This window comes from Orcinus orca, chromosome 8, assembly GCF_937001465.1.
Source record: "Orcinus orca chromosome 8, mOrcOrc1.1, whole genome shotgun sequence".
In the NCBI taxonomy this organism is placed as follows: domain Eukaryota; kingdom Metazoa; phylum Chordata; class Mammalia; order Artiodactyla; family Delphinidae; genus Orcinus; species Orcinus orca.
Genome location: NC_064566.1, coordinates 84,755,000 through 84,779,657, shown reverse-complemented (window position 1 = coordinate 84,779,657; position 24,658 = coordinate 84,755,000). Strand labels below are relative to the sequence as shown.

Here is a 24,658-nt window from a genome sequence, read left to right as displayed (position 1 = left end):
CCAAGGCAATTTTTTTAATAGGTGGATAGTTTTTCTCAAAAGAAAACTTAGGTAGTGTACATATTTCTAAATGGTAACATTAATTAACAGTAATATTTGCAAATAACAGTTTCCAGTGCTCCAGCCTGGGGTTAATTCAACTTGACCCAGGAATTGGGGATGGAGCCCCTCAACATAGCTTTAAATTAGGGAAGCACACGGGGGTTATCAGAACTTGGAGTCACCCCCTGCTTCCCTAAGGACAAAGGTCACAATGAGTGAAATGGGATTATTTCCTTTACAAAAAGCATACAGTAAACTCAATAATGGCCACTTGGCAAAATTAGGGTAACTCAGTTTCTTCTTTCATCTTGAAAAAGACACGAGATTGACTCCCTTAAAGTTACAGCTTCCCCAGAAGTTATGCTCAAATGTGTTTTCAGGAAAGAAAAATCAGTAATCTAATAAGTCACCATACCTCACAGTTGTGGCTACAGAAAATCATCCTGTTTCTTCCCCTTTCAGACAAGCTTCACACAGTTCTTATAATGTGGCCGTCTGATAAATTATGCTAAACATAGATGCCATGCATACTCCTTGAGCGTTTCTTCCCACACCAGAAACACCAATATTAGCAATGGGAAACAACCTCTTACAGAGGAATTGTCAGCTTTATTACAGATGTCATAGCCACATGTATTCCCTCTGATGGATGAGCTACAGCAGGTTAACTTGTCCTAAATTCATTTTATATCAAATGGTGAGTTAAATTACTAGACAAAGCATACCCTGAAACAGATCTTGGTACAGAGGGCTTTGTGACCGCAATGACCTGTACCTTAAAGCCTAACCATCCCAAAGGTCACCGGAGATACTCTCATTGCTTATTGAGATATTGGCTACTTCACGTTTACATAGTAAATATTTGCAGCATATAACATTACAGATTCATAAACCCATAATTAACTTGTGAGTGTTAATGGATAGATGTGCTTTGATTTTTGCCTTTAGTGATAGGAAAACTAAATGGTAAAACGGGTCACTCCTCAAAGCATGGAACATTTTCTTTAACTTTGCCTAGTAAGGAAAAACAAAACAATTACATGTGGAACCGTAATCTGGAAGAGTAACAAATATTGTCTCAAAAGGTACAAACTGTACCTGGACCTTAAGCAGCATAATCACCTTGATCTCACAAAATAATACGAACAGGAAATTTAAAGTGTTAAAGTATATTAAAACAATTCTGAAAATGCCAACTACTGAACATATACCCTTCGGGGAAGGAGAAAAGCGGCAGCAGATGTAGAATCTGGTTTGTTTACAACAATACAAAGTAAGGTAATTCCCCAAACCACATTCTTTGTAACAAATGTTTACAGTGAGAGTTTAAATTTGGGGGAACCATTTGTTGGACATTAAATAGAACTGGTAAGCTGTCAAGAAGTGGGTAGAAAGTGCTGTCCTTTGGGTTCCAGACCCTGCCTGCTTCAGTTTGGAATTCCTCCTAGATTCTTATTACAGTGAGATTCTATTTCTTCCACGGGCTGTATGGGTTCTGCTACAAAAGACACAACCCAGCCAATTCTGGGGTGAAAGCATACAAAACTTGTCCCCGGTACCATGAAGTCATGCAACAGAGGTGGTGAGAAAGTGAAGAGTTCTAAGAAGGCAGGGTGGCCAAGGCCTCTGCTCCTTCCCAACCTCCACAGAATGGTGAAGTCACGACTTTCCCACGAAGCTGGAAAAATGAAAATGATGCCTGCTGCCTAAATCCATGCCAGGCAGAAAACCAGAAGGCTTGGCATGTGCCCCAACCTGACAGAAAAGTCAATTAAATAAGCTGCAAGTTGAATTTACAACTGTTTCCGACTAAACATTTTTGGCTCTCATTCCATTTATCATCAGTGGCACGATTTCAAGTGAAGTTTGTGCAAAAAACTCACTCTCCATTCAACAATGTGCACAGAAGAAGGGAATTCCAAGAGTCTATTTGCTACCTTCTTGGTAGGCTTCAAGATCAGAGTGCCCTCCCTTCCAGCAGCCAAAACGGCCTCTTTGTCCAAGTCCATCACACCCCTGCCCAGATCCCTGAAGTCAGTCAGTGTCACGTGCATTTGGCATGCTAGGTTTATTTATTTAAATACGTGAAGCTCCTCCTGCAGGTGCCCCAGGATTGTTCCCCCATTAGTGTGGGGGTGCCCAGTTTCATGTTGAGCAACAGAGTGTGATCTGTTGCACCTTGCCCAGGTCCATCAGCAGCTGCTTGATGCAATGCTTGAGCTGCGGAAGGCTGGCCAGAGGCTCCGGGGGCTCCAGCTCCCCAGTGTAGTCCAGCCAGCTCTCCAACACGTCCAGCTCCTTCTCAATGGAGTCCATCCTATGCGTAACTTCGTCCTGAAGAGACTCCACATGCGTCAGCAGGTTAAACTGCCACTGGTGCTGGGAGCTCAGCAACCCCTCTCCGCCTCTGTCCAGCAGCTTCCGAGCGGGGTCTTCCTCAGGTAGGACCTTTCTGGAGACATATTCCCTCACCTTTGGGGAGCTGGGTTTGGGGTCACTGTCCCCTCTGCTCCTGTCTTGTTCTAGAGGCCAGTGCAGGCGCGGAGAGTGGGAATCGTCACCATTCTCGTGGAGGGGGTTGACTGCATCGTCAAGGGCAGAGCACCGGGTCTCCACCACCAGCTTCTGTTCCACAGCAGGGTAGTAGGTGCGGGGCTTCTGCAAGGGCAGGGGCAGAGGCTTCTCCACCGCCTCGTTCAAAGTTCTATAGCTTGGGGCTTCCTCCCTGCTCTTGGCTTCAGTGACATGGATGTGTTTGGAATGAGATCTCCCCTCCGCCAGATGCTGTTTCCAAGGCTGACACCACAGCTGCAGATCAGGATGTTCCCGGCTTCTTCTTCAGACTCCTTGGTACCGGATGATGTGTTTTGCAAAGGATCAGTAGTAACCGTATTAACCAAATCTGATACAACCAAGTCAGGATCTAGGATCTCGTGGGTCCCATTAGTGGACAGCCTGGAGGACCGTCTCCTTGATAGGTCTTTGTCAGTGTTTTCCGAGTAGTTTTTTTACTTTTCCTGGGATGAATTTTTGTCAAGCCGAGGACGTTTTAATGGGACTTCACTTCTTTTTGATATCTTCCGTCTTCTCAATTCCAATGTTATTGGTTGCAAAGTTTGAGAGTTTGAATCCACAGCAGTAGGAGCTATGGAAGGGAGTCTGCCTCGCTTTCTTTTTGGCTCTCTCAAGTTTTCTTGTGGACTCTTCACAATGTCATTTTCAGGTTTCTTATCCACTTGAGCATCTCCAGAATACTCTCTGTCATTTTCTGAAATGTTCTCCTTATCTTCCTTCTTGTTCTTGAGAAGGCTCCTCTGACACCTTCCCCTTTTCAGAACAGATTAACTTTCCTTCTTTATCAGGTTGTTTGGGTCTCTTTTCTGTCTTTAAGGCTTTGTCCTCTTTGTCTTTCTTCACATTGGCTGTGGCTTTTCTCTGCTCTTTAAACTTCTGTCTTTTATCAGGAGATGATGAAAGACTTTTTATGTTCTGTTTCTTTAGGCCTAGCATTACCCACAATATTCTGATCTTTCGAAAAAGCTTTGACATGAATATGTTTGACAGTCTGAACTACTCCATCATAAAATTTCACAGTGTAGGTACCTGTGCTGTACAGTATATCCTTGTAGCTTTTTCTTCTATGAGTTTGACTTGATTTTCCCCATATTAAGTGAGATCAGTCACCATTTTAATAAAAATTGTCCATCCTTGTTAACAGCAGTGATTTTGGCTGGGTAAAAACGACAATCAGACCAGCAAGCAAGGACCTGCTCATTTATTTGAAATTCAGATGATCTTTCCTCTTCATGTAAGCCTGCTTTCCTCAGCTGTATTTTCTCTAAAGGGCGTAAATAAGGACGTTCCCAGCAGAACCATTCATCAGAATGATGGTTCCAACGCTTGAAATGGATGAGTACTTTTCCTTCTTCATAATCAATATCTTCTATGTGAGCTGGATACCAGTTTTTTAATTGGTCCCAGGCTTCCAACTGGCCTCCCACTTCAAAGCTGATTCCTCGTCTGTTAGGTGGATGCTGTGTCATTTTCAGTCATCAATGGAGGCTGCCTTTATTCTACTCACAGCCCCGCTCCGGCTGCTCCGCTCCGGGTCCAACCGACTGAAGGACTCTGCGTGCGGCACACCACGTGACCCTGGGGACGCGGCCAGGCAATCCCCCGCCCCACCCCCCACATGCACCATCGACTGCACCGAGTGACGCAGCGCCTCAGTTGCCCCGCCCTCGGCCCCGCCCCACCCGCGCATGTATCTTTTTGAATTATAGTTTTGTCTGGGTATATGCCCAGGAGTGGAATTGCTGGATCGTATGGCAACTTTATTTTTAGTTTCTTGAGGAACCTCTATACTAATTTCCATAGTGGCTGCACCAATTTACATTGCCACCAACAGTGTAAGAAGGTTCCCTTTTCTCCACACTCTCTCCTGCATTTCTTATTTGTAGACTTTTTAATGATGGCCATTCTGACTGGTGTGAGGTGGTACCTCATTGTTGCTTTGATTTACATTTCTCTAATAATTAGTGATGGTGAGTGTCTTTTCATGCAGTGCAGCCAATATAAAAGAGCCTGTAGGATCAACTTATGTAAATAATCAGACCAAGTTTATTGAAGTCAGGAATATTTTTCAAACAAATTAGTCTTTTTTTTTTTTTTGCGATATGCGGGCCTCCCACAGCCGCGGCCTCTCCCATTGCGGAGCACAGGCTCCGGACGCACAGGCCCAGCGGCCATAGCCCACGGGCCCAGCCGCTCCACGGCACGCGGGATCTTCCCGGACTGGGGCACGAACCCGCGTCCCCCGCATGCCAACCACTGCGCCACCAGGGAAACCCCTAAAGATTTTAACAAATGTACTTTCATTTACTTATTTATTTATTTATGGCTGTGTTGGGTCTTCGTTGCTGCACGCGTGTTTTCCCTAGTTGCGGCGAGCGAGGGCTACTATTTGTAGTGCACGGGCTTCTCATAGTGGTGGCTTTTGTTGTTGCAGAGCATGGGCTCTAGGCATGGGGGCTTCAGTAGTTGTGGCGCATGGGCTCAGTAGTTGTGGCTCGTGGGCTCTAGAGATCATAGGCTCAGTAGTTGTGGTGCACGGGCTTAGTTGCTCTGCGGTACATGGGATCTTCCCAGACCAGGGCTTGAACCTACGTCCTCTGCATTGGCAGGTGGATTCTTAACCACTGTGCCATCAGGGAAGTCCACAAATTAGTCTTAATTTGGCCATATTTGGTAGAAATTAGGGTATTTTAGAGATAAAAAAGTGAACGTTTCAGTGGACATTAAGTTATACTGTTGCTGTCTTTGAGGTTTCTTGTATTTACTGCCTAAGACTCACTTCCCAGTTGGCTCCTTGTTACTACATTACATTGTTGTAAAATTTAATTGAATTATTAAAAGGATAGTCTAAGTTTGTTTCTAAAGCTTATCACAGCAATCTATCTTTGGATGAATATCAGATGCCTCATGACCTGCAGATAGGAGATTATGCAAACTGGAAAACATATCAGATAAAGAACTCTGTACAGACATTGGAAGGAGCCATATCAGGTCTCCTTTCCTGAACTGCAGCTCCTTTTTCTGACACCCAACTTCCACTAAGACCAACACTACCAGACCAGGACGTCTGAAATAGACAGCTGACACAAGATCCCAGATCAGGCCTGTACACTAATTACTTTGATAATTGCTCACACTTTTGCTTATGAACCAAATGTATTTCTTCCTTGGAAGAAATCATAGGTGAGTTTCAAAAATCAATCCAGTTGCTGGGTTTGTGGCCAATTGCCTACATCCAGCACCCTGTGTTCCCAGGTAGTCTCCCATACAGGTACTAATCAGGCACGATTCTGTTTGGCCTCCAAGATCAGATGAGATGGGCCACATACAGTACTCCTGGGTTACTGGTTACTTGTGGATTTCTCTTCTTCAAGGCTCTAATTGGATTGCCCTTACAGATTTTATTTTAGAAGAAAGAAACTCTAGTACTCTGTAAGATACTGCTGCCACCAGTATCACTAAGTGAGACCCTCTTACCTGGCCAGTTAATGGCACATGTTCTGAACCTGGCCATAAATACTCCTTTTCACTAGATGTTAAATATTGGATGGCTCTTAACAGGACCCAGGACTTATGGAACAAATTTTGGCCTTGGCTCTCCCCAGGTTGGTTAGGAAGATGAACAATTGGTTCCCCTTGGTCTCAAGGTCACCTAGGGGTAGGCCTCCAATCTGACTTTAATGCAAGTGCACTGGGTTTGATCAGTTTTCCAATGCTATGATCATTTGGCCATGATATATTTTTCCTTCACTTGGAAGAGAAGATATTATTACTCACATAGAAGCTTTAACAAAATGTACTCAGCCAGCTTTGAATGATAGTAATCAAGTTATCAGCTTGCTCAGTTTGGAAGTTTCCATGATGAAAAAGTGATCCTACAGAATCACATGGCCCTTGATATTCTATTTCCCAAGGGGAAACTTGTGCTATAATCCATGCTGAATGTTGGGTTTTATACCTGATATATCTTCTGATGTAACTCATCTTATGCCACATATGAAGAATCAATTTCCACTCTAAATGATCCTCTTCACAGTTTAGGTGAAATACTAGAAAATTGGTTTGGTTTAGGAGGATCTTGGCTTAAACCTTTATTAGTGACATTGTTACTCTTATTGGCAATTTTGATTATTGTTTGTGTAACTTATAAAGTTATAGATTCTTGCCTTACACACTGTATATCACCTACTCCTACCAAGACAATATCTAAACAACTTGAAACTATTGATCACATCTGTAGTACTCTATACATCAGTGAACATGCACAATGCACATGCAAGGTAAAATTAGCATAAGTCCTATTGGACAACTTGGAATTGACTGCTAGTCCTTGCCAAACATCTTATTGGTACAATCCCCTGAAAGAAAAGAAAGCACTGGGCTATTAAGACCTGACAGTGAGGAACATGATGGACGCAGGGCAGGTAATCAACCATCGTGGCATCAAGGGACCAAATATTTGGTCTCTTACTGCTTTCTTTCAAAAGATTAATGATCAAAAGGGGGAAATTGATGAAATAAAATCCATATTTTATGGCAAGACAAGAAAATTTAAACATATTTTCTCTGGCCATTTGGGCCTCTGCCCTCCCCTTTAGTGTGTATTGTGCATCTGCATTAACTAGACCTCCTTAGGAGATAATATGCCTTCTTAATCTAGTAAAAGGTCATGATGATCCACTATTTGATAACTCCTTAGGATATAACCCTCATTTTCAATCTTGTAAGAGGGTCATGATGACCCACTATTCACCTTGTATGTGCTGATCTGGATTGTGTAAACTGTCAGTATGTCATTTGACATATAACTGTTTGTCTCAAAAACATATGTAACTGTGCTTTGACCTCTAAGGGTAGAACAGTCCTCAGAGCTTTCTGAAAGACTGTCTCCTGGATTATAATCCTCTAGTTGGCTTGAATAAAATTTCCCATTTCTTTCTTAGAGTGACTATTGATTAATTTTTGTCAACACGGATTACTAGAATCTGTTTTTACCCACAGAACATTTTTGACTCCAAATATGTGGATTTTCCACATTAACAATCAATTCTCCCACTCTCCAGACACCATCTGGGTGTTCTGTAGCTCAATTCAACACTGACACTAACTATATGGAGTGAGCACAGACTTCACAGGTTAAGGGATCAGTCCCACAAGAAACTTTCCACTTCAGAGGCCAATTGCAAGTCTGGGCCTCGCATACTTCTGCATAGTCAGCTACAAAGTCAGGGGATTCCCATGACCCCTCCTTAGGTGTGATAGTTTACCAGAAGGGCTCACAGGACTCAGGAAAATAGTTTATTTACTATTATCAATTTATTATAAAGTATATATTATATGTATTATAAAGGATATAATAAATAAAATTTATTGGAAAAGGATAAAGGATTATCAACAACAGCCAAGTGGAGGAGATGCATAGGGCAAGATGTGGGAGATGGGTGGGTGGGCACAGAGCTTCCATTCTCTGTCTGGGTGCACCACCCTCCCAGCACTCCTTGTTTTCACCAAACTGGAAACTCTGTGAACCTCACTGTTTAGTGTTTTTATGAAGGTTCCATTATGTAGGCATGGTTGATTCATTCACTGGCCATTCATGATTAACTAAACTTCCAGCTTCTTTCTCCTCCCCAGAGGTCAGGGGTGGGGCTTAAAGTTCCAACTGTCTAGCCACATGGCTGGTTTCTCTGGCAACAAGACTGTATCTTCTGAGAGTCATCACATTAGCATAAACTCAGATATGGTTGAAAGGGGCTTATTATGAATGACAAAAATGTTCCTCTTACCCCTATCACTCAGGAAATTCCAAGCCTTTTAGGAACTCTGTGACAGGAACTGGGGATGAAGAACAAATATGTATTTCTTATTATATCACAATAACACAGAGGTATTATTAAGATGCTATGAACATTTTTGTATATGTCATTGATGGAAATATGTATTAATTTTCTCATGGGTATACACTTGTCAGTGGGATATTAGGGTCATGTGGTATGCATATGTTCAGCTTTAGCTGGTATACAGTTTTCTAAAGTGGTCATACTTATTTATATTACCACCAGGAGTGTATGAGAGTTCTAGTAGTTATATAGCCTCATCAATATTTGGCATTGTCATTTTAAGAATTTAGAAGTTCTGTTGGGTGTATAGTGGTGAAACTGTGCAACTCAGATTGGGACTTGAATGCACACACTTGGACTCGAACCCAGCCAAAACCCAGATTGGTACATGAACCCACGGTCTTTTTTTTTTTTTTTTTTTTTTTTAACATCTTTATTGGGGTATAATTGCTTCACAATGGTGTGTTAGTTTCTGCTTTATAACAAAGTGAATCAGTTATACATAAACATATGTTCCCATATCTCTTCCCTCTTGCGTCTCCCTCCCTCCCACCCTCCCTATCCCACCCCTCCAGGCTGTCACAAAGCACCAAGCCAATATCTCTGTGCCATGCGGCTGCTTCCAACTAGCTATCTACCTTACTACGTTTGTTAGTGCGTATATGTCCATGACTCTCTCTCGCCCTGTCACAGCTCACCCTTCCCCCTCCCCATAACCTCAAGTCCGTTCTCTAGGAGGTCTGCGTCTTTATTCCTGCCTTACCCCACCCACGGTCTTTTAATTGAGATCACACACCTGGTCTCAGAACATAATGAAGCTCAGGTTCTTGATGTCTCATTGCAGAAAGAATTCAGTGAGAGACAGAGTGGTAAGTAAGAAGTGGATTTATTTAGAGAGAAACACTCTCCACAGACAGAATGTGGGCCATCTCAGAAGGCAAGAGGTTCCGAAATATGAGGTGGTTAATTTTTATTGGCTGGGTAATTTCATAGGCTAATGAGCATGAGGATTATTCCAAGTATTTTGGGGAAAGGGTGAGATTTCCAGGAACTGAGTCACAGCCCACTTTTTGATCTTTGATGGTCGGCTTTGGAACTGTCATGGCACTGGTGGGTGTGACACTTCTTAGCTTATGCTAATATATTACAATGAAGCATATAATTAAGCTCAAGGTCCACTGAAAGTCAAATCTTTGCCATCTTGGACCTAGTTGGTTCTAACCAGTTTTTGTCATGTCCTATGGCTATGTCATTCTTTTAAAGGTTGTGCCCTGCCCCCTTCCTTTCTGTGTCATTGGAATGTCATTGCATTTCCTTGATGACTAGTAATGGTGAGTATCTTATAGTTATTGGCCATTTGGATATCCTATTTTGTGAAGTGCCTGTAAAAATATTTTGCCCACTTTTTATTTGGTTTGTCTTTTTCTTCTTGATTTGTAGGAATTTTTTTTATGTATTGTGGATTTGAGTCTTTTGTCAGATATGTATTATAAATATCTTCTCCCAGTCTGTCGCTACTTTTTTTTCTTAAATTATTTTAATGATTCAAAACTTTTATATTATAGATTAAATAAATGCAGAATTACATTTCAGGCATGTTGTCAGTTAGATACTGTGAATGACCCTCCAAACTAAACAAATAAAACATAAAGAATACGAAGTCATTTAAAATCCATTGCTAACTGATTTGTTAGGTAGCTAGTCAGACATGAATGGGTCTCCACCCCATCCTGGATGGGGTCATCTTTCCCTCCCCCACCTAATTATACAGGTAATTAGAGAATGCCCAGAGATCTTCCCTCTTCTAGTCAAGGACCACCACTAAGTTTCCAGTCTTATCAGGACCAAGCAAAATAAAACCACCCCCACAGGTTGGCACAGGTGCACCAAGACCTAAAACGTGACTCAAAGTAACCCGGGGTTCATTATGCTGTATTTGGAATAAATTGGCATTGCATTTTTTGCCTCCCCCTCTCCCCCATGGGTTTTTCTTGGGTGCTTATGGATATGTGCCTGCACACTAGGAGAAAACTTATATAACCTAAAGCTGTCAATCGACTTCTCAGTCAAATGACACAGGACACAGTGAGGGACCACCACTCTAAACAACCCAACCCTACACCCATTGCGGGGCTGCTTCTGGTTTCCAGACAGCTCACTCTCATTTCTTTCTTGGGAGTGTACTTTTGCTTTGCTTAATAAAACTCTTGCTACTTAAAGCACTATTCACAATAGCCAAAATGTGGAAACAACCTAAATGTCCACTGACAGATGAATGGATAATGAAGATGTATATATATATATATACAATGGAATACTACTCAGTCATAAAAAAGAATGAAATAATGCCATTTGCAACAACATGGATGTGCCTAGAGAATATCATACTAAGGGAAGTAAGTGAGAAAGAGAAAGACAAATACCATATGATATCACTTATATGTAGAATCTAAATTATGGCACAAATAAACCTATCTACAAAAGAGAAACAGACTCACAGACATAGAGAACAGACTTGTGGTTGCCAAGGGGGAGAGGGGTGGGGGAGGGAAATACTGGGAGTTTGGGATTAGCACATGAAAATTTATATAGGATAGATAAACAACAAGGTCCTACTGTATAGCACAGGGAACTATATTCAATATCCTGTGATAAACCATAATGGAAAAGAATATTAAAAAAAGAATGCCTATAGGTGTATAACTGAGTCACTTTGCTGTAAAGCAGAGATTGACACAACACTGTAAATCAACTATACTTCAATTAAATTTTTTAAAAATCCATTGCTGAGCTAGTAGGAAAGTAGCAACTCTGCAGAGAACTCCAAATGAAGTGAACTCAGATATCCTGTGAACTAATAATGTGCTAAAGCCAGTTTTTGCCCTGAAGGTTTCTGCTAACTCTTAAAGAATGTGAGCCTCTGCTTTGAAGACTTCTTTGTGCTACTTCTTTAGTGTAAAAGTTAAAGTTCAGGGCATGCTTAAGGTGAGGGTCTCTGAAAGGAAAATCAAAATGGAGTCAGTATTGCTAAGAGTGTCTCTAAAATGGAACCAGGAAGCCATTAAGGAAGTGGACTTATGCACTGCTCATCTCAGTTTGGATGGAATCTGACATTTTGACCTGATGAAGTCATCCAGAGCACCTGCCAGAAACTCAAGATACTTATTGGACCCTTACACTAATATAACTTGTAATAGTTTACCTATTTATCAGACCCCTACTCTAAAACAGCTCCTGAGTTCTTAAGGACAAATATTTTCTAGCTTGCATCAGAGTCAATCACAGTTCTTGTCAGGCAACTTTTAACAACGCTGTTGCTTTTTATCTTTTTTTTTTTTTTTTGACTATGCGTGTTTGTGGGATTTCCGTTTCCCGACCAGGGTTCGATCACATGCCCCCTGCAGTGGAAGCTCAGAGCCCTAACCACTGGACCACCAGGGAATTCCCATGGCTTTTTATCTTTTTAAGCTTCTCTTTCTCTTCCTTGGAGCAGTAATTCAGGGTTACCTGAATTTGTGTCTCTCAAATTGCAATTCTTCTTTATTTTAAAATATTTATTTATTTATTTGGTTGCTCTGGGTCTTAGTTGTGGCACATGGGCTCCTTAGCTGTGACATGTGAACTCTTAGTTGTGGCATGCATCTGGGCGGATCTAGTTCCCCGCCCAGAGATTGAACCTGGGACCCCTGCATTTGGAGCACAATGTCTTAACTACTGCACCACCTGGGAAGTCCTTCAAATTGCAATTCTTTTTTTTGTTTGTTTGGTTTTATTCTGGGGATTTTTTTTTTATTCAACAGAAAGTCACAAAAATTATAATCATCCTCATCAGTTCACTCAGTCCCATGTAATTCATTTTTTTTCATCTTGATCTTTTGTTAGCACTTTTATGAATTCATCAGTTTTCCATTAGAGTTCTGAAAATGGTTACTCATTCAGTTCAGCAGTATAGTCAGTTACCAGAAATCTGTACTTGTCAGAGTCTTTTCCATGCAAATTGCAATTCTTAAGACCCCAAATAACTCTTTTTTTAAAAGATTTTTTTGATGTGGACCATTTTTAAAGTCTTTATTGAATTTGTTACAATATTGTTTATGTTTTAGTTTTTTTGGCCACAAGGCATGTGGGATCTTAGCTCTCTGACCAGGGATCAAACCCACACCCCTTGCATTGGTAGGCAAAGTCTTCACCACTGGACTGCCAGGGAAGTCACTAAACTCTTCTTATTTTTGTTGACAGGACCCAGTCATAAACCTTCTGAGTAAAGCTGGAGGCTCAGAGATCTATATTTGAAGTGTAAATGTGAATAAAAAAATAAATCTCATTATGCAGAAGAGATCAGCAAAGAGAGTTGCCTGTTTGAAACTTGGTGGAGATGAAAAATAGCATTCAAAGATTCATAACACAAGCTAGCCAATATGAGTTTTGCAATTTGAATTCATGCTACCTGTGTGTGACTCAAAAAACCTCCAGTGTGGAATTTAATTTAAAATGGTCCTAGTCTGGTAGCTCCCCCAGGTAGAAGTAACTCATCTTCGAGGGAATTCAGCTCTAATCTAGATATCAAAATATTCACAGATAGGGACTTCCCTGGTGGTGCAGTGGATAAGACTCCGTGCTCCCAATGCAGGGAGCCTGGGTTTGATATCTGGTCAGGGAACTAGATCTCACATGCATGCCGCAACTAAGAGTTCACATGTCACAACTAAGGAGCCGGCTAGTCACAACTAAGGAGCCCACCTGCTGCAACTAAGAGCCAGTGCAACCAAATAAATAAATATTTTTAAAAATTCACAGATAATATTCTGAAGACTAGAACAGTTTAAAAGAAATCAGGCACCATTAATGAGAAATAATAGAAGCAATGAACAGCAGGCATTCACCTATAAAATTCCAGCTTTGGGGATTTTAAGGCAGAATGTAAAATAACTTTATTTAATGTGTTTTTAAAAAATGAGGGAAGCTTGAATATATGAGGAGGAAACAAATCGATTTGCATAATAACCTCTAGAAATAATTGATATGAAAATCTCAAAATTGGTTTAAACCACAATCACATGCAATTAAAAAGAGAATTAACATTCTTGAGGATAGATTTGAAGTAATTATCCAGAATAACTTCAGAGACAAGGATATGGAAAATATGAAAGAAATGAAGAGATTTGGAGGAGAGAATAAGAAAGTCTGATCTACATTTAGAAGGAGTTTCTGAAGAAGATAATAAATAGGGAAAGGGCAATATCCAAAGAGATAATGCAGAAAAAAATTAATTATTAAAAAGTATTTTCAGGTCCAGGAAGCCCAACAAAGCCAAACAAATCCCAAGCAAAATAATCTACATCTAGATACATCATAATGAAATGTACAACCCCAGGGAAAAAGAAAAGGTAGTAAAAAGTAACAAGAAAAAAATCAGATCACCTACAAAGAAAAGGTAAATTAGATGGTTGGCTGGCTCTCAATTGCAACAGTGAAGACAGGAAAATATATTCAAAGTGGTGAGAGAAAATATTAGTCAATTTAAACTTCCATACCCATCAAAACTATCTTCAAAATAAAGAGGGTAAAATAAAGTTATTTTCAGACAAGCAATAATAGAGAGATTTTACCATCAAAGCCACCCTCTAAGGGAAGTTCTAAAGATATAACTCAAGTAGAAAGAAAATAAATTCTTTTTTTTTTTTTTTTTTTTTTTTGCGGTACGCGGGCCTCTCACTGTTGTGGCCTCTCCCGCTGCGGAGCACAGGCTCCGGACGCGCAGGCTCAGCGGCCATGGCCCATGGGCCCAGCCGCTCCGCGGCATGTGGAATCCTCCCAGACCAGGGCACGAGCCTGCATCCCCCGCATCGGCAGGCGGACTCTCAACCACTGTGCCACCAGGGAAGCCCAAGAAAATAAATTCTTGATGGAAGATCTGGCCACATAATTTTGGTGTCTCAGTGAAGGATTCTGAAAATGCAGAGCTCCTTGTTAAAAAATTAAGGATTTCAAGATGGTAACAGCAGAACATGAAATCAAGCATGGGGCCCTTCTGAGCAGTGGGCCCTATGTGACTGCACATGTCACAGACCCATAAATATGATGCTAATCAATAAGTCTGTGAAACAATAATAAATTTATCTACTTGTGAGGGAGAAAAAGCAAGCTAGAATTAAATTACTAGACAATATCATAAAAATTGGAGGAGTTATTAGAGTACTCTAATTTTCTTGTATTGTTTGGGAAGAGGATAAAAACTGATTAATTTTAAACTTTGTTAACTTTGCATGTTAGAATAGCTAGGACAACCATAAAAGAATAAGTGTAGAGTATATAACTTCCAAATAAGTAAAGGAGAAAAAACATAGCCAATCCAAAAGAAGGCAAGAAAGAGGAAAAAAAAGTGTCTCATGACACTTTGAGACAAGTTGAAACCACATAATAATTTGGTCTGAATAAATCCAAATATTCTGGTAATCACTCTATATGTAAATAGACTAAATTCCAATGAAATGACAAAGATTGTCAGATTGAAAGACAAAACAAAATCCAGCTATATGTTATTTCAAGAGATGTATAAACGTCAATTATTATGCAGACATATTGAAAAGCAAAAAATGGAAAAAAAATGCCAGGCCAATACTAACCAAAAGGAAGCTGAAGAGACTATATTAGTATCAGGAAAAACTGACTTTAATATAAAAAGTTATTACTATAGATAAAGAGTACCATGTCATAATGATAAAATATTTAACTCACTAGAGATATATAACAATTTAAAATTACTATGTACCTGGTAACAAAAATTAAAAACATCCAAAGTAAAGATTGGCAAATCTACAAGGAGAAACTGATAAAGCTCCCATTATAGAGGGATTGTTTAACGCACTGGTTCAAATTTTAGTATACATACATCAGAAACCATGGAAGCCTTGTTAGAACACAGATTGCTGGGCCCACCTCTAGAGTTCCTGATTCAGTAGGCTGAGGGTAAAGTTTGAGAATTTCCACTTCTAAAAAGTTATCAAGTGCTGCTGATGTTTCTGGTTTAGGAACCACATTTTGAAAGTCACTGGTTTAACAAATGTTTCAATAATTGATAGATCAAACAGACAAAAAATCAGTAGGAGATGCAATATTTGAAGAGCACCATTAATGTTTGGTCTAATAGACATTAGAATATTAGAGAATACACATTATTTTAAACACACGTGAAATATTTATGAAAACTGACTATGTAGTAGGTCTTAAAGCTAGTCTTGGCAAATTTCAAAGTTTTGGTAACCTATAGGCTACATAATCATTAATTAAGCAATTAAATTAAGACTCAATTACAGAAAAATAACTTAAAAATAGCTTATTATGCTTGGAAATCAAGGAATGTTTTAACTCATAGAAGAAATAGAAGAAATCATAATGGAAGCTGGAAAACACTTAGAATTGAACGATAGCAAAAATATCATCAACTTGTGAGATTCAGCTCAAAATTAATGGGCTTAGCATACAACTTAAGAAGTCAGGGATATAGAAGAATAAACCCAAAAAATGTAGAAGGAAAAAACAATATAGATTGGAACAAAAGTAAATGAAATAGAAAATAAATATAAAACAGGGAGGCTTTAAAAACATTTCCCTGAGGAAGGAACCCCTGAGCTGAGTTTTGAAGTATAAGAAGGCACTAGCTAGCCTAAGCAGATATCGAGGGTTATTCTAGACAAAGGGAAAGCATGTGCAAAGGCATAGCCATGCAAAACGGCATGGCATGTTTCATGAACTTCAAGTAACCTGGTATGGCTAAAGGAATGGGTGCTGAGAATCAGTGCAGGAGAGTGAAGAAAGAAAAAGGTTGTGAGAGGGGAATTGAGATTAATACATTAAAATTTGTAGAAGATATGTATGAAGAGATTTAAAAAACTTTCTGGAGGGGGGTACCTGAATGCTCTATGGTTTAACCTCTTTGTTGAGCTCTAACATGATTATCAAGGCACTTATGGGGCTGTTCCTACTAGAAGGGCAAGACTCGCTTTGTGGGCAGGGGAACACTAAGTTAAATAAACAAGACAATTTTAGCTAATTTCTGAATTAGTTTGCTTGGTTTGCCATAACAAGGTACCACACTAGGTGGCTTAAATAACAGAAATTTATTTTTTCACAGTTCTGGAGGCTGGAAGTACAAATTCAAGGTGTCAGCAGGGTTGGTTTCTTCTGAAGCCTTCTCCTTGGCTTGCAGATGGCCATCTTCTCCCTGTATCCTCACATTGTCTTCCTTCTTAAAAGGTCACCAGTCATATTGGATTAGGGCCTACCCTAATTACTTTGTTTTATTATCTTTGAAAGATCTTATCTCCAAATATAGTCACATTCTGAGGTACTAAGCATTAGGACTTCCACCATATGAATTTTGGTGGGACACAATTCAGCCCCAAACACTCTCCACTCTGCCCACCCCCAAATTCATGTCTTCACATGCAAAATATATTTGCCCTATCCCACCAGCTTCAAAAGTCTTAACCCATTCCAGCATCAACTCTAAGTCCAAAAATCTCATCTAGATATTATCTTAATAATGTATGGGTGAGATTTGGGGTATGACTCATCCTGAGGCAAAATTCCTCTCTAGTTGTGAACCTGTAAAACTGAACAAGTGTAGAGAGGGTGGGAGGGAGACGCAAGAGGGAGGAGATATGGGGATGTATGTATATGTATAGCTGATTCACTTTGTTTTACAGCAGAAGCTAACACACCATTGCAAAGCAATTATACTCCAATAAAGATGTTAAAAAAAAAACCAAACTGAACAAGTGGTGGGCAGGCATAGGACAGACATTCTCCATTCCAAAAGGAATAAACTGGAGAGAAAAAAGGCATCACAAGTAAGTCCCAGCAAATCAAAAACTAGCAGGGGAAAATTTCATTATACTTTAAGGCTTGAGAATAATCCTCTTTGGCTTGATGCTTTGTTCTTTAGGCCAGCCAGGGTGGCCCTGCCTTCCTGGTTTACCAGGGTGATGGCCCTGCCTTCTTGGTCCTGTTTGACTTTAACATATAAATTTGGAGGGAACACAATTCAGCCCATAAAAAATTTCTATGGTAAAAATATAATCAATCAATTTGATAGAGAGAGACTGGGAGACAATGGATTAATTTATGTCAGGGAAGTCTTGTCTGAATATGTGACATTGGACCTGAGACTATGCTGAGATTATGCTCCAATAATCTGGAGGCAGATTTTTCCAGGCAGAGGAAATAAGACAGGCTTGGAATTTGAGAAATAGAAAGAAGAGTACCATGTGCAAGTTGAAGAGACAGGCAGGAATATTGTAAACCAGAGTGAGGAGCCTAAACTTTATTCTAAATATAACAGGCAGCATTGGAGGCTTGTAAGCAGGAGAGTGGCCTTATTTCATAGGCATTTTGGCATTAACTGTACAGAAGCAAGAATAGAATATGTAAGAAGATATGGGAGTCTACTGCAGTGGTCTAGACTAGAGATTTTAGTGGTTTGGCCTTCAGTGGTGGACATAGAGAAAAGTTAGTGAATTTAAGATATATTTTGGAAATGGAAAAAGACTGGATATTGGATTGAATGGGGAGGATAAGAGAAAAGGAGGATTCTTAGCTTGAGAACTGATTGAGGTTCTCTATACTGGGATGGGAGTGAATGGGAAAAGAGTAGGAAATGGGGAAACAAAGAGTTTTGTTTGGGCCACTTTTGAGATGCCTTTAAGATTTCCTCATGGAAATGTCAAGTAAGCAGTTAGATATATGAATCTGGAGCTCTGGGGACACCAGTATTGGAGTTAAAAATTTGGGAGTTGTCAGCCTACGGATGGTATTTAAAACCATGTAACTAAACAATAAGGTATAGTTATGGTTAATTACATACTTTAAATTTCTTCAGATGATTTTTTGGTTCCCTTATTTAAAAAAAATTTTTTTTTGTTCAACCCCACGTCTGTTTCCTTTTCACCGATGCTTAACTAATTATTTCAGAGGTTGGACTATCTCAGGAAAAAAGATTCAGACAATAGTAGTGGCAATAGTATATATTTAGTAGACCCTACAGACAAGATCTTTTACTTAAAAATTTTTTTTTTAATATTTTGGCCTTGCTGTGCGGCCTGTGGGATCTTAGTTCCCTGACCAGGGATCGAACCTGGGCCCCCTGCATTGGAAGCATGGAATCTTAACCACTGGACCACCAGGGAAGTCCCAAGATCTTTTAAAATAAGGGTTTTCTCCCAGCTTTACAGAGATATAATTAACAAAGAAGTTTGTATGAGTAAAGCATACAATGCGATGATTTGATATATGTATATATTCTGAAACGACTGCCACATTAAGGTTAGTTAACACATCCGTCACCTCACATAGTTACCATTTTTTGTGTGTGGTGAGAACATTTAAGATCTACTCTCTTAGCAGATTTTAAGTTTACAATAAAGTATTGGTAACTTGTCACCTTGCTGTACATTATATCCCCAGAACTTATTCATCTTATAACTGAAAGTTTGTACTCTTTGACCAACATCTCCCCATTTCCCCCAGCACCTGGTAACAACCATTCTACTCTGTTTCTATGAGTTAGTTCAACTTTTTTAGATTCCACATAGTGGAATTATTTTAAGACCATGCAAAGTTTGTCTTTCTCTGTCTGACTTACTTCAGTTATCATAATGCCCTTGAATTTCATTCATGTTGTTGCAAATGGCAGTATTTCTTTTTATGGCTGAATAATATTCCATTGTATTAAAATAAGGCTTTTAAAATATGGGCTTTGAGATGAACTTAAATACAGATTACACTTGGAAAGTTCCCATTTACTTTTCATAAAAATGACTTCAGGAATTAGGGGGATCAAGATGGCATAGTAGGAGGTCATGGAGCTCACCTCCCCCCTACAAACACAGCAAAAATACATCTACATGTGTAACAACTCTCATGGAAAACTAACTGGAAAAACTGACAGAACTCCTATACAACAAAAGCTGCAGGAAAGATTGCCACATAATTGGATAGGATGAAAAAAAGGCATCAGGTTGGACCTGAGCCCCTGGGAGGGATCTGTAAGGAAGAGAAGGTCCACACAGGGGGACCCTCATTCTGGGAAGTGAGCAGGTCAACCCACAATCTGAGCATCCCAGTCCTAGAGTCTTGCCTGCAAGGCCTCTTGCCTGCTGGGAAATCTGCTGAGACAGACAGAAGGGCTGGAGAAGCCTGGTTTTTATTTGTGAGGAGTGCACACATGCTGGCTTGTTAACAATCAGGGCAGAAAGAGCATTGCACTGGCAGCTGCTGCTTCGCTGCACTTATCAATTCCAAGGCACAACACTCTGGCCCTGCTCACTCCACACCACAGCCTGGCAAAAGATCTGGGCAAAGATTTTGTCTAGCTATGTGGAGACATACTAGGGCACCTGAGGTGTGATCCAGGTGAACCTTGGAGCCCATTGTCAGCATGTGCACAAGGTGGGGAGGGGCTGCCCTGAACATCTTCAGTGTATGCACAGGGCAGTACCACAAGAGGGCACAGTGGCTAAGCTCTGCATCTTGGGCAGACAAGCCATGGGCAGGAGTACTCAATGGTTTGTTTTCCAGTGAGGGCACTTAGGCCCTGCCCACTCCATACCACAGCTTACACTAGATCTGGAGCAGACAAGTCCTGGGAGAAGTCTGCCGCAGAGGCAGCCCAGATCTCGGGGCAGCAGAGCCACCTTAATTCCTGCAGTCACAATGCCCTGACCCCCTGTGCCCTGTGTAGTCACAATGCTACTCCAAACCACAGCCTTGCACTAGATCTGGGATGAACACAAGAGAAAAAGAGATGCAACATTGGGCTGCTTCTGAGTGGAACCACAGATGCTACACAGGTGGCACATAGGTCCTCTGTGATCATATGGGCTTCACTTCCTTCAGCAATCACATCCTTTGTGGCAGGCCTTGCACTCAAGGGCAATGGAGCCTGACAGAACCTGAGCCTCAGGGCTTCTACTCCAAAAACTGGGGAGCAGAACTTGCCCCTGACAGGGCTGTGATAGCAACAGAGCACAGAGGAAGCCCTGCCTCATTCCTGCACAAGGTTTAAATCCCCTAACACCAACCACACCCATTCTGCATGGCATCCATAACAAAACCAGCCCTCACACAAAAAATACTGGACACACACAGTCTACATAGGGATGGCCCCACATAAAAACACCCCTTCAAGACCAGAGTAGATAACTAGTTCTCTTAAATTCAGAGACAGAAAAAGTTAGGTAAAATGAAAAGGCAGAGGAACTACTCCCAATTAAAAGAATAAGAGAAATCTCCTGAAAAAACAATGAATGAAACAGACCTCACCAGTCTACTAGACCCTGAGTTCAAAAATGAGGTAATAAAAATTCTAAATGAATTTAAAAGATTTTCAATGGAAATGCAGATCACTTTAACAAGGAATTAGAAACCAAAAAAAATGAACCAATCAAAAACAGACAATTCAATTGTCATGATAAAAACCAATAGAGAAGCAATAAGTAGCAGACTAAATGACACTGGAGAACTAACAAGTGATCTGGAAGACAGAATAATGGAAATCACCCAATCCAAACAGTACACAGAAAGACAAATTAAAAAAAAAAAAAGAAGAAAGTAACATACAAGATCTATGGGATAATATAAAGCATTCCAACCTACGCATAATAGGGGTTTCAGAAGGAAAAGAGAGAGAGAAGGGGATTGAAAATGTATTTGAAGAAATTATAGCTGAAAACTTCCCAAACTTAAAGAAGAAGGAAACAGATATCTAGGTATAGGAAGCACAGAGGGCCCCAAAACAGATGTACCTAAGCAGACTCACACTAAGACATATCATGATTAAAATGTCAAACGTTAAAGATAGAGAGGATTATAAAGGCAGCAAGAGAAAAACAAAGAGTCAGTTAAAAGGGAATCCCCATAAGGCTATCAGCTGATTCCTCTGCAGGAACTTTATAGGCCAGGAGGGAGTGGCATTATATATTTAAAGTCCTGAAAGAGAAAAACCTGCAACCTACGGTACTCTACCCAGCAAGATTATCATTTAGAATAGAAGGAGAAAGAAATAATTTCTCAGAGAAGCAAAAACTAAAAGAATTCAGCAATACTTAACCTACCCCAAAAGAAATATTGAAGGGTCTTCTCTAAATAGAAAAGAAGCAAGAGTCTACGGGAAAGGGGAAATCACAATAGGAAAGGCAAACATATAAAAGGTTGAAAATCACTTAAATAAGCCAGAACATAGATTAAAAAACAACTTTAAAAATTGTAAAATGACTTTTAACTACAATTAATAGTAAAAACATAAGCATGAAGGTTTAAAATAGGACATCAAAGTCACAAAATGTGGGAGAAAGGAGGATAAAAATGTAGATCATTTAGACTATCTGAATGACTGAATGACTGAATAATAATGACTGAATAAACTGAATGACTATCAGTTTAAAGAAAATAGATATAGTTATGGGTCAACATACTTGAACTCCATGGTAAGCACAAATAGAAAACATACAATACATTCACAAAAAACAAAAAGGAAAGAACTCAAGCATACTACAAAAGAAAATCATCAAACCACAAAAGGAAAAACAACAAGGAGAACAACAAAAGAGAACTACAAAGACAACTGGAAAACAAGGATTAAAATGGCAATAAGTACATACCTATCAATAATTACTTTAAATGTCAATGGACTAAATGCTCCAATCAAAAGACACAGAGTGGCAGATTAGATAATAAAACAAGAAACTATGATATGCTGACTACAAGAGACTCACTTCAGGGTGAAAGACACAAACTAAAAGTAAGGGGATGGAAAAAGATATTTCATGCAAATGGAAATGGTAAGAGAGTGAGGGTAGCAATAAACATATCAGACAAAATAGACTTTAAAACCAAGGCCATAAAAAAGACAAAGAAGAGCATTATCTAACGATAAAGAGATCAATACAAGAAGAGGATATTACACTCATTAACATATATGCACCCAATATAGGAGCACCTAACTATACAAAGCAAATACTAACAGACATACAGGAAGAAATTGACCATAATACAATAATAGTAAGAGACATTAACACCTTACTGACATCAATGGAGAGATCATAAGGCAACAGAGATCCTAAATGGCACAATTGACCAGTTGGACTTAATTTATATCTACAAGATCCTACATCCAAAAAAAAACAAAAACAAAAACGAAAACAAAACCAAAATACAGATTCTTTTCAAGTATGCATGGAACCTTCTCTAGGATAGAGCACATACTAGGTCACAAAACAAATCTCAACAAATTTAAAAGGATAGAAATTATTTCAAGCATTTTCTCTGAACATAACTGTATGAAACTAGAAATTAACACAGAAAGAAAACTGGGAATAGAATAAACACATGGATAGTGAACAACATGCTACTACAAATGGGTCAATGATGAAATCAAAGAAGAAATCAGAAAATACCTTGAGACAAATGAAAATGAAAACACAACCTTATAAAATTTATGGGAGGCAACAAAAGCAATTCTAAGAGAGAAGTTCATAGTGATACAGGCCTTCCTGAAGAAACAAGGAAAATCTCAAATAAACAACCTAACTTACCACCTAAAAGAATTAGAAAAAGAAAAAACAAAACCCAAAAGCCCATAGTCATCAGAAAGAAGGAAATAATAAAGATCAGAGAGAAAATAAATAAAATAGAAATTAAAAAGCAATAGAAAATATCAGTAAAAACAAGAACTGGTTATTTGAAAAGGTAAATGAAATCAACAAACCTCTAGCTAAGCTCACCAAGAAGAAAAGAGAGATGACCCCCCAAAAAAATAAAAACAAAATAAGAAATGAAAGAGGAGAAATAATAACTGATGCCACAGAAATACAAAAAATAATGAGAGAATACTATGAACAGTTATATGCCAACAAATAGGACTACCTACAAGAAATAGACAAATTTCTAGAAACATACGGCCTGCCAAAATTGAGTCAAGAAGAAACAGATAGTTTGAACAGACTGATCACTAGCAGTGAAATAGAGTCTGTAATAAAAAACTCCCTGCAAACAAAAGCCCAGGACGGGACAGCTTCACTGGGGAATTGTACCAAACGTAAAAAGAAAAACTTATACCTATCCTTCTTCAACAATTCCAAAAAATTGAAGAGGAGGGAATGCTCCCAAATTCATTCTGTGAAACCACTATCACCTTGATACCAAAACCACACAAAGACACTACAAAAAAATATAAATTACAGGTCAATATCCTTGATGAATACAGAATCCTTAACAAAATAGTAGCAAATCAAATCCAACAATACTTAAAAAGATCATACACCATGATCAATTTGGATTCACTCCAGGGATGCAAGAATGGTTTGGCATAAGCAAATCAATCAATGTGATACACCACATTAGCAAAAGGAAAGACATAAACCACAAGATTATCTCAATAGATGCAAAAAAAAAAAAAAGCATTGGACAAAATTCAACATCCATTCATGATAAAAACTCTCACCAAAATGGGCATAGAGGGAACGTATCTCAACATAATAAAAGCCATTTATGGCAAACGCACAGCCAACATAATCCTCAATGGTGAAAAGCTGAAAGCCTTCCTGCTAAATTCAGGAACAAGACAAGGATGCCCAACTAACTACCTCTATTCAACATAGTATTAGAAGTCCTAGCCACAGCAGCCAGACAAGAAAAACAAATAAATAGTATACAGATTGGAAGGGAAGAGGTATAAATGTCACTATTTGAAGATGACATGATACTTCATATAGAGAACCCTAAAGTCTCCATACAAAAACTGTTAGAACTAATAAATAAATTCAGCAAGATAGTGGGATACTAGATTAATATACAGAACTCTGCTGCAATTCTTTACAACTAATAACAAAATATCAGAAAGAGAAAGTAAAAGAAAACAATCCTTTTTAGAATTGTGTCCAAAAACAAAAACAAAACAAAACAAAACCAAGGAATAAACTTAACCAAGGAGATGAAAGACCTATACACTGAAAACTATAAAACATTGATCGTGGAAATTGAAGACGATTCAGAGGAATGGAAAGATATCCCATGCTCTTGGATTAGAAGAATTTACATTGTTAAAATGGCTATACTACTCAAAGCAATCTGCATATTTAATGCAATCCCTATCAAAATACCCAGGACAATTTTCACAGAACTGGAACAAATAATCCTAAAATTTA

General features: G+C 39.2%; 1 non-coding gene and 1 pseudogene across 1 annotated transcript; both read right to left on the bottom strand.

The window, feature by feature from the left end:
• Positions 1 to 711: 711 nt before the first annotated feature.
• Positions 712 to 3,718, bottom strand: LOC101273318 (PHD finger protein 20-like; annotated as a pseudogene).
• Positions 3,719 to 18,570: 14,852 nt separating this feature from the next.
• On the bottom strand, positions 18,571 to 18,643 carry TRNAW-CCA (transfer RNA tryptophan (anticodon CCA)). The gene has a single exon. It is a non-coding gene; the product is annotated as a tRNA-Trp (tRNA).
• Between the last annotated feature and the right edge of the window lie 6,015 nt (positions 18,644 to 24,658).